The following is a 17,140-nucleotide window of genomic DNA, read 5'->3' on the forward strand; positions in this document are numbered from 1 at the left end:
AGGGGTGGAGTGCAGAGTCCTTTCAGCCAGCACCTGCTCGCTCCCTGGGTGCTGGTGGCTGTAGGAGAGCCCGCCTTCATCTTCCATCCTGCCTCCCAGCCCCATCTTCTGCTTTCGGCCTCCCTGGTCTGCCTTCCACTGTTTGTTTTAGGACTTACAGGACTTGGGAGAAATCCTGGTGTTATGAAAGCCTCCATGGACGAGGGTATGTTACTGGAAAAGTGTATTATTTTTTAAAGCTGAGAGAAGAAAGCCAACTTGATTTCTGACAGCATGTTAAGGTCTGTCTGTTTTCTTTTCCTTCTCTGTCACCTGTAGTGAGTTTCCTGCTGCCCCTTGCTGGGACTGCCTAACACTTGGAGCACATCAGCTTTTAGGAAAGATGAGGAGAACATTTTGTTTCTCCTTTCAGAGACACCTGAGCCCCTCAATACGGAGCAGGACTTTAAAGGACCTGAGGCATTTGATTCCTCCAGAGCGTATGCTGAGAGCAGGGAGGCTTGAAAGTGGTCCGTGCCCTCCAAGGTGCCTGCTCCCAGGAGGAGGGTGGGAGGCAGGCGAGCCCCCCAGTACCCCCCTGCAGTCCCACCCCCCCAGGGCCCCCACATCTGGCAGCCCCTCCAGCCAGCAGCCCCATGTTCCCTGACTAGGCTAGCTATTCATGTTTCTCTTCAGAAGTATTTGTTCTTAGGTGGCCGTCCTTCTTTCTGTATGACTGCACTCAGGCCCTGGGAGGGAGCTGCTTGGTGAAAGTGTGGCCCTGATAGTGCGTTTGGCTCCCCTAATGCTTCCCAGTGATGTTCCGGAGGTAAATAGGGAGGGACTGCTCCCTTCTGTGGATGTGCACAGGAAAGAGTTTTGAAACACCCAAGTCCCTGTGTTTGAGCAGATGACCAAGGAAAATAGAGGGCACTGATGCCCAACCCTTGTACCATCCAGTTACCATGACCACATTGTAAGTTACCTCACTGCCTCTTTTTCCTAGCTACTCAGGGAGCTGAGATCTGAAGATGGCTGATTAAAGTCAGCACTGGCAGGGAAGTCTGTGAGTCTTATCTCCAATGAACTACCCAATAACTGGAAGTGGAACTGTGGCTCAAGTGGTAGAGCACTAGCCTTGAGTGAAAAAACTCAGGGGCAGTGCCCAGACCCCCAAGTTTGAGCCCCCTACCTGATTTTTTTTTTAATGCAAAAAGAGACTTTTAAGCAAAAGAGAGACTTTAATGGCGATCTTGCAAGATCAGGTATCTGGGAGCAGGCATACCCGAGCAATCAATTCCCTAATGCTCAAGTCCTTCCCAGGTTGCAGGTGGATGGCCAGTATCCATGGCAACAGATGAGGAATTCCCTTCTTCAGAGATGTGCCGAGTTCCAATGACAGAGGATAGGCTTTCAAAATTATTGATCTTTCTTCTTCATTCATATAGCATGTGTTAGACTTAAGTGATAGAGTGGGAAGAAGAAAAATGGGCTTTTATTCTGGCCATGTTTGCACAGGAAGGAGGAAGCAGATGAGGAGCAAGAGCAGGAAGAGGAGAGAGCAGACTCCTGCTGATCAGGAGAGGAGGGAGCAGAGTGTCCCGGAGGAGGCCCCATGAGTCCTTCTGGAGGCCAGCATGCAGAGGCCCAGGCATGGATCGTGTGGATCCTGCTTCAACGTGACAGTGGAGCCAGCAGATGTCCTCTTGAACTGGGCCTTCCAGTATTGGATCAACCACTCTCTCTCCTTCCTCTGGCCTCGTAGGTCACCTTGATCTCGGAAAACACCCTCCGTCTGTCTCTTCCCAACCCTTTGGCCACTCGCTCGTGATCCTCTCCCACCTGATTCTTGGCTGACCACATAATTTTCTGAGGCTGATAGAGGCCAATGAGCAGCAGAGGCAAGTGGGAAGCAGACACATGTTTTGTGGCTGGGGGCTGGCATTGTTCTGGTTGCTCTAGCGAGGGGAGACGCCCAGAGAGCAGAGTGCATACACCATTGTCCCAGCAGAGGCCATCCTAGCTGTACCACCTCCCGGGGCACGAACACAGGCCAGGCACACACAGTCAGGTCAGTGGAGAAGCAGGCAGATTACTATGACACATGGGGGACTGAGCCCCATGCAGGCTGACAGAGCCCCCTGAAACTGAGCTAGGAAACCTTGTTTGTCACTCAGCATCATAAAGATGACAGATAACCTCAGGCAAGATCTTAGGCTTCCTAGAAAGTCATGGTTTGTAAAGTTGTTCACTATACCAGTTCTTGTTGAACATTGACCTAGTAAATAAGAGGCTATTTATTTCTTTTTTTTGGGGGGGGGGGTCCGGTCGTGGGGCCTGAACTCTGGGCCTGGGCGCTGTCCCTCACCTCTTCAGCTCAAGGTGAGTGCTCTACCACTTGAGCCACAGTGTCACTTCCGGCCTTTTTTTTTTCTTCTGCTTATATGGTGCTGAGGAATCGAACCCAGGGCCTCATGCATGCAAGGCAAGTGTTCTACCACTGAGCCACCTTCCCAGCCCATAAGAGGCTATTTAATAAAGCAAATTTAGATTCTGATTTGCCCAGCCTGGATGCTGGTGAGTTCAAGCCTCGGTTTCATTTCATGAATTTTGTTTGGTGACAATTTTCTATTTGGTTGGAAGTTTCTCTTTCCATGAAGTGAGGAGGGTACTGGATAGAAGGAGTGTCACGTTCTAGAAACACAACCGGGCCTCCATGGTTCAGACACACATGCTGCTTTCCTGTTCATCATTACCGAGGTATTTGTATGTCTGCCAAGTGTGCTACAATGCCGCTCCATTTGAAAGGCCAGAGAAAGGTGGTTTTAATAAAGTTCTCTAATGTAATAGAACAAGCAGTAATAACATCCTGTTTCAAATCTCTGGCAGAAAGAGTGTTCCTTTTGAAATGTTTCTTCAAGAATTCTTTTCATGGGACCAGAAGAAGAGGGACCAGTGTGAGGCGGGGAGCTGGCCGCCCCGTGGTGCTCACTCCTTTGATGTGGCTGATTGGTGATATTAGGAGATCAGAGTTACTCCATAATCAAACGAAATCACCAGAAGGCTAACGGCGTGGGAGAGTCTTTGGATGTGGTCACGGGAGGGGCGAACTTCTCGTTTGATTCCCTGGGCGATGTGGCTCACGGCTACACATGGAATCCAGATCTCCTTTTCTGTGGCCCGAGACCCAGCACGGCCGGGGCAAGGGAATGGTGGCATTGGCCCCACTGGAGGATGAGTGGCCTCAATCCAGGCCGCTGCCTGACCCAAAGACATCCAGTCTGTGCTCACAATTGAGTGACTGGCCAGCCGTCCGCTGGGACCTCAGAATGTGTCCTCAGGCTGCTGGTGGCTGGGAGTTCTGGGACCTGTGTTGTGCATGGTGACACTTAGCGTGAGGAGCTGCTGTAGCTGGATTTCTCAGCTTTTTTGCTGAGTGGGCTCAGCCACTCTCTCGCACACTGGACTGGACGTTGTGTCACAGGACCTGCAGCATGGACTGGCTGTCCTAGGAAAGCCTTGTGCCAGGCACCCGCTGGTTCTTAGAAAGAACGGGGCCTGAGTGGTACTCTCGAGTGTGGGCAGTGCTGGGTGGAGGTGCTCACAGCAGATAGTGAGGGCAGGCTGGGGATGTGGGGGCTCTGACAGCTCAGGGACTGCAGCCCTTTCTGCAGGCAGAGGTGGTGTCCAGATTGTCATCACACCCTTGTTTAGAGAAACATTTTTTTGGGGGGGGTCCGGTCGTGGGGCCTGAGCTTTGGGCCTGGGCACTGTTCCTCAGTTCTTCAGCTCAAGGCTAGCGCTCTACCACTTGAGCCACAGCGCCACTTCCGGCTTTTTTCTTTTTGCTTATGTGGTGCTGAGGAATCGAACCCAGGGCCTCAGGCATGCAAGGCAAGCCCTACCATTGAGCCACCTTCCCAGCCCCACACCCTTGTTTAGTAGTGTGCAGAAAAGTGACAGAGCTGGAGAAGTCCCAGGGGCCCATCTCAGTACATCTGATCTCCCGGGCCTGGGCTCCTCGACCTGAGCTTCTTCAGAACCTGTGTGCTGGGCTGTTACCTCAGGTCTCATTTCTCTTCATCATCTGCCTTGCCACCCTGTGCAGTCAGAGGGGCAGCAAGGACATCCTCCTCACATTGAGTCCTTTCAAGGTCATTCCTGCCATTCCTGTGTTAGACAGGAGGCTCCACATCACTCTGGGTCCACCCAGCTGCTGGGTCCAGCAGCAAGGGCTCACACCAACCAGGTCTGTGCAGGCCCAACTGTGTGCAGTGCCAGCTGGTCATGGGGTGTCCCCTTGGTGGCCTTGTGATGCCATTATTTGTTAAACCCTAGCATGACTGGGGAAGATGTTGTTGAGATGTGGCTGACATCCTCGGTCAGCAACTTCAGTAAAGTTCTCTCTAACACCGACCAGTCTCGCCTCATCGCCAGAGGTCTGGCCTTAACAGCAGACAGTAGCTTCCTGGGAAGGAAGGAATCCTGCTTCAGACTGACTCTATGCTGGCACCATTTGGAATGGAGACTGAAGAGTGAACCTGAACTCAGACTGATGCTCTGGCTGTTCAGTGGGTTTCAGAACAACAAACTCACATAATGGCATAAGCCTATACCTTAAGATCTCTCTCTTTGTATATCTCATATTACTGCCTGTCTGTCTATCTGCACATGTGTGTATATGCATGTCCTTATTGCTTACTGGCTCTGTTTTTCTTTTTAAAAATGCAAACCCTGTTTTGGTTCTTGGTTGGTGTTAAAGGTAAGGGTGGCATGCTGATTCATGAACAGGACCATTGTAACAGTAACAGATGTGTGAAAAGCACCCATGCCTGCTGGGCCCCCTAGGCTCTCTTTTGAAGATCAGGTCTGCCTCCTCTCTCTGGGCGTGACTAAAGTGACCTGGGGCTGACTGTCCCTCAGGTGACCTTGATTTCTCACCCAAACTGGAGCAATCTGAGGATCTGAGGGCGGCAGCCCAGTAGCTCCACCAGCCTACCCAAGGTATTCCACTCTCCTTTCTTGAGGCTATTTTCCAGACTTCTTTACTTACTGTTGTCTTAGAAGAGAGTAGACACATCAGCTCTCTTTACTCCCTAACAATATATTCATCCACTCCTAATGAAGTTTGATTTTTTTTCCTAGTATGTTCAATGGCTGATCCACTGAATGTTACCTTGATCTGATGACAAATTGCCATCTGCAGTTTGGAAGTAGCTGCTCAGTCTCACTGTGTGCTGTCCTATCTGCCTCTGAAGTCCCAACCACTCAGCCTCTGAAGGACAGCTGTTATTTTTTTTTTTTTTTGGTGCTGTCTCTCTTCTGATAAACAGAGCATTCACATTCATTTGATAAACAGAGCACTCACATTCATTGTCCATTTTCCCATCTCACCCAGTAAAGGCCAGTGGGGTCTCTCTCACAATCTGTGGTCTCACCCTGATGTGGTGAACCTCATCCGATCAGCCAAAGCCCTGGCAAAACAGAGGCTCACATAGAATGCTCTTCAAACCCACCACCCGATGGTCCTTGGTGAGGGTGTCAGAAGGAGCATGATCTGGGTCAAAAGTCTAAAGAACACAGACACCTCCTGATTCCCGTCCTGGAGCTCCACATCCAGACTACACAGCCTCAGAAGGGACTCTGCTCAGGAGAGTTCGGCCTTCTCTCAGTCCCATCCTAGCCTGTGAGTCCTTTGGCTTGTGGGATGCTGGAGCTGAAGTACATGCCAAGCTACACAAGAGCTTTGGTTATCTAAGCCTCTGACATCCCTGTGAGGAGTTTCCCAGGGTGGGGAGGCCACTGGGCCCTGAGGGAGGAGTAGAGTTGGAGCTGAACACAGACCCCACACTCCACAGCCACCATGCCGGCCTCACAGCCTATGACCAAGCCAATGTCCGGGAGTGAGCCCCACTGAGACCAGACAATCTGCCTGTCCTAGACATCCCCCAGGTAGACCTGAGGCAACGAATGCTGTGGTTGGGAGCCACAGAGCTTGGGGGTAGCTTTTGTACAGAGAATGATTGTGGCAAAACACAAGGGTCTAACAGGAAAGACTATATGTCTGCATTTTAAACACGCGTACAGATGACTGTAATATTAGCCTGCTATAGGCTCAAGTGGGAGAATGTGTAAATGATGAGAGCCGTTTTTCAATTTCCATTTCCTAAGAGGTCTTTCTTCTTTACCTTTAACTGGAGAATGGATATGGTATTGTTTTTTTTCACATGCCTTTTTATGGGCATCTTTTTGCTGGCGATATTGGCTTTCCTTTAATCTCTTACTGTGATATATTAAAAGACCCCCCTGTTCCTTGGATAATTTTACTTGATCATGAACTATTGTCATTTTAATACAGACTTGGCTTGAAATCACTCATATTTTATTTAGAATTTTAATCAGTCTATTCATAGCCTGTCACATTTTTTGTATCCCCTTTGTCAGGTTTTGGGATCAGAACTACGCTGGCTCTGTGAGAGGAGCTGGGAGGGGCCCCACAGTTTCCATGTAGCATGCTAATTAGCTGCTCCCCGAGCTGTAGAAAGAACTGAGCCCCAACACTGGGCTAGACCCCCGTTGGAAAGGAACGCTTTTATAGTTCTTGATCTTCTTTGCGACTCTCATACACTCACATGATATACTTAGTCTTCAAAAGGTTCTGGAAAATTACCATTCCTTACACAAACATGGCCCACTGCTGTAAGATTTTCCAATGTGTAATCACAGAGTTAACCATGTTTATCACAAGAGGGTTTGCTATATTATTAACTTAATCATCTATCTAGCTAGGCTATCATTCCTTATTTTGTGTATGTATGTTTTCTCTCTTTTTTTTTAGGCCATATGTTTGGCATGCTAATTAGCTTCCCCCCAGTCCAAAGAGTAAGCTCTTAGATGTATGTATCAAATCTGGTTTTACTCTATTTTTGTCATCAGTTTTCTTTTTCAAAAATTACTTCCTTCCTCCTACTTTGTTTTCCTATGTTAACTTCCTGGAGTGAATGCTTTCATTTGTTTTCATTTCTTCTTGGCTAATAATAAGTGCCTTTATGGATATGAATCTGTCTTTGAACATGGCTTAATTTTATTTCACTGCGGTCAGAGTACTTGGCCTGTGGAATTTATGCCTTTTGAAATTCAGAGAGGGTTTCTCTATGTGATCTGAAGCAAACCCAATTTTTGTAAACATTCTGTGGACTCTGATACAGAATGTTTTTCTATAAAGAACAAAATTAGAACAATATTATTTTAATTACCTTTACAATGACATCATTCAGGTGTAACTGAAATTTGTTTAATTTGCTGAGTCTCTTTAAGACTAAGGATATTTGCTCAATTTTCTAAAATAAAAATTTACTTCACAAAAAATCCTACATCTAAAATACATGTATAAAAATGTATGCTTTTGGAAATTTTCTTCCAGTCAATCCCTGTATCAAAACTAAAATAAGAGCTAAGCATTATTAATTTTAGAGAATTTATTTATATAAATCAACAAATGCCCACATATTCTCTTATTTTCACAATGGATTGTATGCATGAGGCAGCTCTTTACAGGTCTTGTGGCATTACCTGGGGATTTAAAAAAAAATTTATTGTCAAGGTGATATACAGTACATAGGGGTTCCAGTTATATAAATAAGGTAGTGAGTACATTTCTAGAGAGTTCCAGCTTAAAAAAATTATACAATCATCCTAGTCAAACAGAACATTATCACACCTAAAGCTCTACGTGGTTTTAATATTCTCTCATGTAGAGCCACATGCCAGCATCCCAGATGGTCTGCCCGGGACCTGCTTGGTGGTCTGCGGTGGTCTGCTCTCCCAGGGTGCTTGCAGGGCTTGTGTTGCCTCTGCTCTAAAGTTTTGGATTTGTTTCCTCTCATTTTTAATGACAGTTTAAAAATATTCAAGGAAATGAAAAGTAGACATAAGCCAATCAGGTCCAGGCAAATAGGATGGGCTACTTAGCACTAAATCCAGGGGTGAAGAGTTAGCACCACTTAATTCTCAATGCTCTGTCTGACCCGAGTTCAGCTGGAGATCATCCTTTCGCTTGGCCGGTGCTCTTTCTTCTTCTTCAGAACTCTGGTTAGAGAATACAATCTGTGTCTCACAGTGGCTCTGTGCTCCTTATGTGTGGGAGTTCTGGATGGACCCAGAGGACAATGCCAGGAAGCGCAGCAAGGAGGTGGTATCACTCTCTCTCACAGTAATTAAACTGACAGAATGTTGCCATTGTTAGCTTTTTCCCCCATTTCCTTTTGTCTTAATTGTTAGTTTGCATTTGGGAGGGGCAGGGAGGCCACATAAAAGGTGTAACAAAGGTGAACAAATACAAGAATGCTGCTCACTAGAACAACAGTGATAGTCACTAGACACTCTGAACTGACTATCTTATGGGTGGAGGGAAGGGAGCAAAGGAAGGGGAGACATGGTTCAAAAAGAATTGTACTCATTACTCACTACCTGATTCATGTAACTATAACTCCTCTGTATACCAATTCTACAATAACAATAAAAGCATGTTTATGCTTATATTTTCCAATTATATGTATACATTCCTTTTCCCCAAATGAAATATTTTGGGCATTCACATGTTGCATGATTGTAAATCTGATTTGTTGTGTGATGTGAAGAAATGTTTTCATAAAGAACAATACTCTTATTAAGCATAAGAGCAACTAAAAGGAGATGAAAGTTGAACCTTGGAGCAGAGAGTCCCTGCTAAATTCATTTCAGAGAAACCCATTTTCCATGTTACTGGTTTCTTGGTTCTGTTAGTTTCTGCCTGTTTACAATTGATATTTGAACTTAAATGTCTCATATTTTCGGTCTTAAAATACTTATAAAAAGTTTCAGAACTGTGAAGAACAGACTTGCCAGTATGTTCAGCCTACTTTGTCTTCATTTTGAGGTCCCTGGTGGTCCTGAGCAGCTTACGGTCCAGTCTGTGGTGTTCATCTCTCCTTGCTCCTCATTGAGTTACCCCACTCAGGAGGTTGTTTTCCCTTCACTCCAGCCCAGTCACCTTGCCCTGGAGGGGACTCCATCTTTGGATGGTATGAAATGGACACTTGCTGGAAATGATGAGCTAACAGGTGCAATCTCCAGCTGGCTCAGCCCCATTGGACCTTCAGACTTGGTGCCAGCATCACAGTTCTTGGGGGAAGGCATCATCAGAAGCCATGTGGAAATGTCTGAGCCTGTGCAGGCCTTCTGGAGGGAGGAACAGAGTGGTCCAGCGACCCCAGGAAGGAGCTGTGTGGGATGTGACTGCTCCTCCAGGGGGGATGTGACAGGAAGAGGAGAGAGGAAATGGTTGCAATTCCTTCTGGGAGACACAGTAGTTAGAACCAAGAACACATGTAACTTCTGATTCTTGGAAATCACAGCTCTGGCCTGGCAGGAGTGGAGCATGCTTCATCCAACCCCTTTAGAAATGTGGGATGTTTCCTTTATAAATCTTCATGGGATTGTTGTTTTTTAGGGACCACCATTTTACTTAAAGGCTAGAAAGTTTCTGCAACTTTTAGTCTGTAATCATCTCAATAATCCAGAATATATTCAACTTAAAATTTTCAATTTCATTTTGGGGAATAGGAAGAAGAGAGAGAAGAGAAGGAGGGGAGAAAAAGGGAAGGAGGAAGAGAAAGAGGAAGAGGAAGAAGGGAGGAAGGGGGGAAAGGATGGGGATGAGAATTTTGCTACGAAGTTATCTGTATCCTGGGGACTTTAGAGCAGTAATCCTGAGCACAGCGCTAGAGCCAGTCCATCACTGAAGTCACACCCTGCTCCTCTTCAACTTAAGTACCTACTGCAGTATCCGAGGGCAGACTCTTAGTACTTGTCACTCACTGGCTTACATCACCATCCAGGTTTTATATGGTAAACATCACTGCTTGATAGTTTCTCTCCATAAAATCAGACAATGTTTTTCCCTAGTACTGAATAGTGGGCTACCAAATATCTCTGCATTACTTGCAGTGTCTAACTGCTTGCCTTTACCTTAATATTCTGCCTTAAGAGAAAATCTGAATGGAATACAGATAACATTGTTAGCTTAAGACATGATAACTAAAGCAGTATGGAAGTTCCTCAAAAGACTTCACATAGATCTCCCCTATGACCCAGCAATCCCACTTTTGGGCATTTACCCAAATGTTTACAAACAAGACCACACTAAAGCTACCAGCACAACAATGTTTATTGCAGCATTATTTACCATAGCTAAGATATGGAACCAACCCAGATGTCCCTCAGCAGATGAATGGATCAAGAAAATGTGGTATATATACACAATGGAATTCTATGCCTCCATCAGAAAGAATGACATTGCCCCATTTGTTAGGAAATGGAAAAACTTGGAAAAAATCATATTAAGTGAAGTAAGCCAGGCCCAAAGAAACATAGGTCCCATGGTTTCCCTTATTTGCAATATCTAGTATAGGTATGAGTCAAGCGGAAAAGGTCAGATAATGTGAGGTCAGGAAAATGAACCCTTAGATATGTATTTTAATGTTTTTTTCTTTCATGCATGTGTTTCTAACGCATTTATAAGATTATCTCCTTGTTGCTTTGTATGTCCCTCCCCCACAGTATAACCCCTTGCTTTCACTATATTTGATGTCAGTATAACTTGTGGAGGAGATGGGAAAAAAACCAGTTGTTTAAGGATACAGGTGGACCTGTTGCAACAATGAGAAGTACAAGTTGTCATGTCCAAAACGAGCTTTACAACGTCGGTGCGGGGGTGGGGGGGTGGGGGGGGAAGGAGGGGAAGGAGAAGAATTGGGATTGGGGGGAGGGGGGAGGCTGGGAAGGGATGTGAAGGGTAAACCAAAGGAGGAGGGTGCAATGCTTGGTAAGAAATGTATGCATTATCCTGCCTATGTAATTGTAACCCCTCTGTACAGTATGTTCACAAATAAAATTAAATTAAATTAAAAAAAGACATGATAACTATATAGCAGAGCAGTTAAATTAGGGAACAGTTATGTAAATTTGGTAAACTTTGGTAAACATGATCATTAATTATGACTCATTCTAGTCTAAACTATGTTTCTAAACTTGAGAAGAATATATCTTTACAGTGTGTTATTTAACACATATTTAGCTATTTTATTATGAATATTTTCAAAAATACAGAAAAATGGAATGGAGTTTACAATGAACACTTATGCCCCAATACCTTTATTCCATCTAGATTCTAGGTTGAAGGTTTTACTAATCTGATGACATATCTACTGATCCATATAGACATTAATATGATTTCCTTCGACAGTACTAGGGTTTGAACTCAGGGTCTGGTGCTTGCTAGACTGGTGGTCTATGCCTCAAGCCGTACCCCCTAGCAATGTGATTTATTTCCATTGATTTCTTAGCAGAGTCGGACTCTGTTTTGAATGACCCATTGGTCTTCAGGTAAACTGCAAGTCAGCGTCTCTTGAAAAAAATGTATCTTTTAATCCCAACAGTTGTGAGTAATCTACTCTTTGCATTGCTTGTGCTGTTAGAACCAATTTACAAATGACCCAGCCTTTTCTGTCTCAGACATCTGTCTTTTCTTCCTCCGTGACCCACACTAAGCAAACAGCACACAGTCCTTTGTCTGGGTTTCAACTCTCTGGTCAGCATGCAGGACCATGTAACATTGTTACATAACTTGATGCCCACATTCTAGAAATGTGCAAATGGTCATTGGTTGTGGTGTGTCCTCCCAAATCTTGCTCAAATGTTATAGCATCACAATGGCTTAGAACTAGGCTGGCAAAGAACATTCAGGTTATAGATGTTGAGTTTCTTCCTGATTTCCAAGTGTCTCTGCTGAGCCACTATAATGTAAGTATGAAGTTTCACAAAGTGTTTCTCTCTACATGAAGGTTAATGTATGTTACAAAAACCAAACTAAAACTCTCTGTTTCTAAGACTTTCCTTTGTATCATACCATGAGGCTTGGCTTTGTTGGCAAAAGTCTCAGATAGCAGTTTCTTTAGTCTCATGACCAGTTAAATCTTTTCTGATTTTATGTTTGATTAATAGTTTTTGTACTAGAATTCTGCCTTGGGCTTTACAGATTGTTTAATTACCAATAAACTAATTTAAAAAACTTCCAGAAACAATGTGTATGAGTGTGTGTGTGTGCGTGTGTGCATGTGTGATTTTTTTTAAATATATAATCTCTGTTTATGTAAAGTGGCCTCAAAGTTGTATCTCAAATCTGTTTTTGTTGCAAGTTATATATTAGGAAATTTCTAATAAAAGAGACAAGTTACTTCAGCAAAAATCTTGCTCAGGGGGCTGGGAAAATGACTCAGTGGTAGAGCACTTGCCTTGCATGCATGAGGCCCTGGGTTCGATTCCTCAGCACCACACAAGCAAAAAGAAAAAAAGCTGGAAGTGGCGCTGTGGCTCAGGTGGTAGTGTGCTAGCCTTGAGCTGAAGAGCTAAGGGACAGCACCCAGGCCCAGAGTTCAGGCCTACAACTGGACCCTCCAAAAAAACTCTTGCTCAATTATTATAAAAAGTGTCATTCTTCATGCTGTCAGTAATATTGAACTCCTGTGCAGGTCCTTTCTCAGGCTAGGCCTGTCCCTGGAGAACTTTCAGATAGTCAATCCATTTCCCTGGTAATTCAGTTACTTCCAGTGGGGATGACAGAAAGGCAGCCCAGGATGTGACTGACTGGAACCCCTGGGCCAGCGGCACTAAGACCAAATGGTTGAATCTCGGGATGAAGAGCTAACAGTCACCTTCTCTGGTTCTGTTTCTGTAAGAGCAAAACCATGAGGTCCCATGTCATTCTGCACTGACGTGTGACTCCATTGTGCAGAGAAAGATGGCCAAATAGTCACTTCCTTGCCTTCTACCACCTAACATCCTGAAGCTGGAGGCTTCACCTTTATAACCAATTACAACAGGGGTTTGAAAAACTCTAAAGCCTGCTCTTTCTTATGGAAATAGCTGAACATTTTATTCAGAGTTTTATCATTTGCAAAATTATAACTTCTCATGTCTTGTGAATGTTAACATTTTAAAATAATTTCGCATTGCTTTATAAACACATAAACCCAGCGGAATATAAATATCTACTAATATAACACTTACCATCATCATCTCATGGTTTTAGCTACTAAAGCTTCTTGATGAAATAAATTAGTACTGAGAACTAGAAAGCATTTTTAATGGAAATATCATGCATAGGTCTGTCAAGGTGTATATGAAAAAAATCACAATGATCTATTATATAAGTGTTTTATGTTGTCTATCTGCTCTGCAATCTGCAAGAATGATCTTCTGGTTAGCTGATGAATTCTAAGTTAAAGAACTAGAGTCATTAAAGGCACACACACACACACACACACACACACACACACACACACACACACACACCTGGCACATTGAGGAGCAGCCTATTAAAAAATGCTTACAGTAGAGAATTAGCAAATGGCTATGCTTCCTACTACTCTTGTCTGGCATATCACCTATTGTTTTGATCAAAATACCGGAATACCTTTTACAAAAAGTATCATTTGTTTCAGTATACATTACCAAGGCGACATTTCAAAGTAAAACGCTGTTACTGTGTGATTCCTTATCTTTTCATCAAAACGTTGGTGTGGCAGAGCCGTGTGTGGAGGGCAGCCGAGTGAGCTGTCCTCAGCCTCCACGTCACGCTCCACCCCGTGGAAACCCATCCAGCCCCTGCTTCTCTCCTCGCTCATGAGCCTCTCTGGGTATTCTCTCCAGGTCAGTCCTTCCCAGATGGAGATTTGAAGGCAATCGTCGAAATGTGTCTCCTCAAATTCCCATGCGGAAATACGCTGCCATCCTGTCTTGATGACACCTGAAGCAGGGCCTCTGAGGGCAGACAGGAGACGAGGGTGGCATTCCCCCGCCCCTGAAATGGGCTCCGGAGAATTCTCCCCTGTGTCACCCACTGGGACTCGGGATGTCTGCAGAGCTCAGTTATAGAGGACCCTCACTGGAATCCAACCCTGTGTGCGCTCTGACCACTCAAAAGCTGTGAGACATAAATGTGTCTCAGCCACCCATGCTGAGACCGGGGTCAGGGCAGCTCCACTGGACTAGGAGAGAAGGCATTATGTCATGAATCTTCTGGCCAGGGGCCCAATGACCATTTCCAAGGTTATGTTTTGTTCTTAACTGACTTGTCTGAGGTGTTTTCAGGCAAACTGGCTATTTTTTGTTGTCTGTCTGACATGGTAGAGGGCAGAGCTGTGCATCTGAGAGGGCTGTGGTACCCGTGGCCAAGGAAGAGCAGCATGTACCCGGTTGGCATTCAGGCTGAATTGTCACATCTTGAGTGGAGTGCATGGACCCAAAGCCAGAGGCCCTGGAGAAGGGGAGATGTCTGGACTGTGGATCCTAGGGGAGAGCTCTCCAAGGCCTGGCCGCACTATTGTCTCCCACCATGGTACACCAGCACCTGGAAGACAGAGGAGACCGAGACCCATCTTTCTCAAGGTCAGTGCTAACTGCTCTGAATTAGTTGACTGAACCCCCTGTCCCAGCCTCTACACCAGCATCAAGTGAGTTTCCACTTCTTTTTTTTTCCTTCTACAGTCAAATTTTTCATCATTCACTTTGTCTTTTAAAATTTATATTCCGTTCTATTTTTCCTAGAGATATTATTTTTTCTGATCTAATAAGCTTTCTTTTAAATTTATTTTTATTGTAAAGGTGATATACAGAGTTACACAGGTTGGGTAATGAGTATATTTCTTTTTGAACAGTGTCCCCTCTTCCCTCATTTTCTCCCAGTTTTTTTCCTCTTACCCCTTTTTCCTACACACTGTATAGTTCATTTTCAGCCCAGAGTCTAGTGAGTATCGCTGACTCCGTTCACCTTTTGTCTCACTATTTCTGTGCTTCCCTCACCCTCTCCCAAACAGAAAAACTTAACATACAAGACAAAAAGTACAGAAATAAAAAACAGCAACAGAAGGGAGAAAACCATACCAAATAATCCATTTCTTCTTTCCTTAACCTGACAGAACAAGGCTTATATGTGTCTCGTTCTACCACATAAAAGCTCTGGAGGGCTGGGAAGGTGGCTCAGTGGTAGAGTGTTTGCCTGGCATGCATGAGGTCCTGCGTTCGATTCCTCAGCACCACATAAGCAGAAAAAGGCAGAAGTAGTGCTGGCCCAGAGTTCAGGCTCCATGACTGACCAAAAAAAAAAAAAAAACTCTGGAAAAGCATGAAAGTGAGGAGCTTAGGGTCTTAGTACCCGAGGGGCTGAGTGGCCCAGTGACACACAGAGCTGAGTGGCTGCTCCTCACCCATCTGTGTTATTTTCCCCTAAAATCTGCAGTATGTCAGGAGTGCTGGTTCACTCATGTAATCCAGATACTTGCAGGGATGAGGTAGGAGGATCATAGTGTGAGAAAAGCCTAAGACAAAAGCACAAGACCCTGCTTGAAAAAATACACCACAACAGAAAAAGGGCTGAGGACAAGGCTCATGTGACAGACTAGCTAGGATCTGAGTGACCAATTAAAAAAAAAAAGTAAAATGAAATGAAATTAAAATAAATCACCCAGCATACAGTCCTGCCTCGATGGACATCGAATAGAGAGTTTTGTCTGGCTGATCGGGTGTGTTGTGGAGAAGGGATCTGGAGACTCAGCAGGGTGGGTGGTCTCACCCGTATGGTTTGGGGGCGGGTCCCCTGGGGTTGGCTTCTACTCAAGGCCTCATGTCCCCAGGGTGAGCCAGGCTCCGGAGGAAACCCATGAGGCAGCCAGTGTGGGGAGAGGACTCAGCCTTCAGCTCCTTCGCCTGTACATGTTTTACTGCTCTTCATTTCCCAGGTCTTTGTAAGCTAGAAATTCACGCGCATGAATCAACAATTGTCTCATGTCAAAAGCTCCGTCCTAATAATAGATTCCTTCCTTCCGCCAGCCTGGGCTGCAGGCAGAGCTGCCATGAAGGGCCGGGAGCAGCCGTACACTCCCCTGCATGCGTCACGTCCCTAGAGAGCAGACGTATTTCGAGCATGTGGGCAAATGATAGCTGATAAAACTGACGTATGCTTTAAGTTCAGCTGAGGAGCTTAGATTTCAAAGGGGGACTTTGTTGGTACCTACAGGAATTGAGATTGAGTTTTCTTTCTCCACTTTTCTGGATTTTGAGCCAGCAATTGAGTAGGCTTAGTTCCTCCATGTGAATGAAACATCCAAGTAACAAGGTAAGAAACGGAGTCCTCAGTTTCTCAGTTTCCCATTGTAGTTCTACAGAGAGTCAGGCTGGTCTCCTAACCTAGAAATTCTTTGACTTGGCACCAAAAGCATGGGCCAACTTGCATAATGCAGGTGCAGCTCCTAGGGCCATGGTGGTGAGCGGAATTGGAAGCATCTGGTGTGGGGAGAAGCCTCCTGGCTTCCTGTGTGCACCGAGGCTGCCAGGGGAAGGGACCTGGAGGAAGGCAGGGGCAGCCCCCAGGGCGTCAGGGCTGTGGGCACTGCCCTGGGGAAGGGACCTGGAGGAAGGCAGGGGCAGCCCCCAGGGCACTGGGGCTGCAGACACTGCCCTGAAGAGTTGGATCTCACCACACTGATATTCCCAGTGCACATCCAGAATGCAAATTCTTCCCCTTCTGAGGGTGCTGTATAAAGATCACACTTCTAAATCATGAAGCCATCTGTACCCAGGCCTTTGAATGATGGGGTCGGTTTAGAATCCATTTACAGAAAACTGCAGCCACGGTGCGGCCACCACAGCAAATGCTGCCAGAGTCTTCACTCAGCTTCAAGTACAACTGGGTCCCAAGTCTGCTGCTGGTTGATTGGCTCCTGATGGCTCCGGTCATAAATATGCTAATGGTGAACATCGGGTGACCCAAGGATGCATATCCAAGGAAGATTTACAGGCATATAAAAATAAAATTGATGGCACTCTTGCCACTAGCAGAATGTGTTGAAACTGAGATGGCACGTGGTGTCCCCAGGCAGTGGCGACAGACCTGGGGAAGGGGGGGGCTCCATGAATGTGTTCCACCCTGGGAAGGTGTGGGCTCAGGTGGTTGGTGTGGAAGTGTGGCTGTCGGGAGAGCTGTGCAGGCTGCTGCCCTTGGATGCTGCAGGAGTCCGTGGCAGCTGAGGCCTGGCGACTGTGTGAGGAGCTGTCCTGGAGAGGA

The sequence above is a fragment of the Dipodomys merriami genome, unplaced genomic scaffold, assembly GCF_024711535.1.
Source record: "Dipodomys merriami isolate MVZ:Mamm:240054 unplaced genomic scaffold, mDipMer1.0.p SCAF_6, whole genome shotgun sequence".
NCBI lineage: Eukaryota > Metazoa > Chordata > Mammalia > Rodentia > Heteromyidae > Dipodomys > Dipodomys merriami.